Source organism: Gobio gobio (assembly GCF_949357685.1).
Source record: "Gobio gobio genome assembly, chromosome: 23".
NCBI classification, from domain to species: Eukaryota; Metazoa; Chordata; class Actinopteri; order Cypriniformes; family Gobionidae; genus Gobio; species Gobio gobio.
This window is the reverse complement of record NC_137119.1, coordinates 19,859,950-19,862,611: the sequence shown is the minus strand read 5'-3', so window position 1 is coordinate 19,862,611 and position 2,662 is coordinate 19,859,950. Positions and strand designations below refer to the sequence as shown.

At 40.2% G+C, this 2,662-nt stretch overlaps 1 long non-coding RNA gene across 1 annotated transcript; it reads left to right on the top strand.

Moving 5' to 3' along the window:
- Nucleotides 1-648: 648 nt before the first annotated feature.
- On the top strand, nt 649-2,445 carry LOC307120093. The gene is made up of 2 exons (XR_013815747.1): nt 649-1,582; nt 2,037-2,445. It is a non-coding gene; the product is annotated as an uncharacterized lncRNA (long non-coding RNA).
- Nucleotides 2,446-2,662: the final 217 nt, after the last annotated feature.

Here is a 2,662-nt window from a genome sequence, read left to right as displayed (position 1 = left end):
AAACCAAACAGAAATAGGAAGACAACAACAGTCCTGATAGAACGTTCAAATGGTACTCAGTTCACTCAAAAGTACATTATAGACTTTACATTCACATCAGATATTTCTCATGTCAGTCCACATACCGGAGTGAGATCCACAACCCAGGGTTAAATTTTACCTCACAGTAGAACTGAGCTGGAGTTGGAGTGTCCAGATATGGCAGGGTAATTGAATCAACAAATTGCAACCTGTTCAAAAACAGAAAGTCTCTTTCCTTTTTTTCAGAACACAAGAAAAACAGAGAGAATCCCAAAAAATATATATATCATCCACGTGAGTGCTTCCAATATACGAGGCAGTCCTTTTCCACAAAAAAACACGTACCGTAATGCAGATTCGCTCAAAACAAAACTGTTACCAGTTCAAAAAGTGTATGCAGATTTATGCCGAAAGTTTATTAAAAAAAAACTTCCAAATCTTAAAATGAATTTCACTGCAAAGTGTCCAAAAAAGGAATTTTAGAGAAAAATATAGAAAGGAAGAAAATAGTTATCAGGGCCAATAGCTGAAATACTCACAATGGGAAGAAAAATACTGTCAGTGAAGATTTTCAAAGAATTCGCAATGCCGTTTGCATCCACACAGCGGCGCTAATGTGTCAAAAATGGCGAGCGAGGATTTTTCTCGAAACAACAGAGGCAAAAATCACTCGATCTGCATCAGCGTTATTCCACAGCAAAAACAAAAATAATGTCCGTGTATTTTCTTCCAGATGTCAACTGTAGTTCAACAAACAGTGTAGAAAACTCACGGTACCTCAGCTCCCTTTAATCGGAGACAAACACTCGGGCCATCGGACCGTCTCAGCCAGCACGACGAGCACTGACCCTCTTCATAACACACACACGCGCAGTTCAGTTCTTCAGCATCAGCGATCACGCTCGGCTGAAACTCACAACAGCACAAGCTCGGTCCAGCTTCTCACCAGCTCACCTCGACACTTGTAAAAATGCTGTTCACGTAGAATCCAAGAAGTCACGAGAAAAACTTCTTCTTATTTTACGGCGGATCGCAAACAAATACGTGCATTACCGCCACCTATAGCAGAAATGGACCATTGACACTTCCTATATCTCTATACCCAACACTTATAAGCTGTGTCCCAATTCGGGGGCTGCATCCTTCAAAGGCCGCATTTGAAGGCCGATTGCGTCACCGCAGCGCGACGAAGGCTGTCTCAATTCGAAGGAGCCTTCAAATGCAGCCTGCCGTCCCTGTTGCCAAGTCCCCGTTTTTTCAGCCGAATTAGACCACTTTTAAGTTGTTGCCGCGGGTGAAAAATTATTTCCGCGGGTTTGTTTCTACCCCATAAGTACGATTTCGCCGCTCCAACACCCCCAAACGTACAACTGCAGTGGAGAATTCGGCCGCTCGATGGAGAAAATCGCATTGGGAGTTTTGGACTACTTTTGTTGCAGAGACCTGGCAACCCTACCCACCGTCTTTCTCCCCGGCCGCGAAGGATAGAACCAACCAGAACAAGTGGATCCTTCGCAGTGTATTCCTCTGCCCATCCCGCGGCCGAGGAACACTTATACATGTAAGTAGCCTGTTGTGTTTTAATTTACTAAAATAACCAACGAAACGTTTTAAAAGCCGGTGGTCTTTATTTCTGTGTTACCACGGCACAGCTTTATTCGTTAGGTGATCTGATGTAATATTTCGTTTTGTTATGGATCAAGTTACTTTTAGCAGCTTTATTAAAATGAGGCAGCAAATTAGTATTTATTTACCAGGCCGGAAAAATCGAGAATATAGAATTTGAGTATCTATAAATATGATTTCTGGAGTATTTTGTATGTTTGTAGGCTACTGATGCATCATATTTTTAATTTTTCTTAAGATTGCACCCCTGCCTTGCAGGTAAAAAAAGTAAACTTATTACAACTTAAAAAATAAATAAAAAGTATGCAAGTTAATAGACACATCTTTACTGAAATGTATTGTGCTGTTTTGTTTGTTGTTGACAGACATGTTTGTTTTCTCTGCCTTAGGATTGAAAGTGTCCTGGGACAGGTGAGGGAGTGGGGAACTTGGCCATGGTTTGTCTTCATGAATGAGGTGTTGGGACAACCCCACTGTCCTCATTGCCTCCATCCCTGAGGACACACCAGGGCCAAGTTCAGCAGTGGATGACCAAGATGAGGAGCAACTCCAGCCAAGAGGAGACGAGACGAGAGGATGAGCTGATGGAGAGACTGAGGGAGGACAGGAAGTTTCAGCGAGAGACAGAGGACAGCAGGGAGAGAATGGACTGATTGTTTTCTCTTCTTGAGAGATTGTTGAGAACTAAAATTTTGGTTTTGTAAATTAAAATGTGTAAATGAAATATTACCGTTCTACACATTATTTTTGTTATGCAAGTTATAATTTGTTAATAAAATAAATAATTCTGTACATTTATTTTTGTCATGTCAATTAATTTGTAAATGAAAAAATAAATTGTTCTATACATTTTTATTTACAGTACTTTTTACAACTATTTACATAAGTTATGTTTAAGATTAGAAAAACTAAATACATTTTAAAATTAACTGTACATAACAGATGGAAGAAAATGTTTTTCTGTAGTCTTTTATTGAGCTGGGCTTTATTGACCCTGGTGAAGGCACTGTCAGCG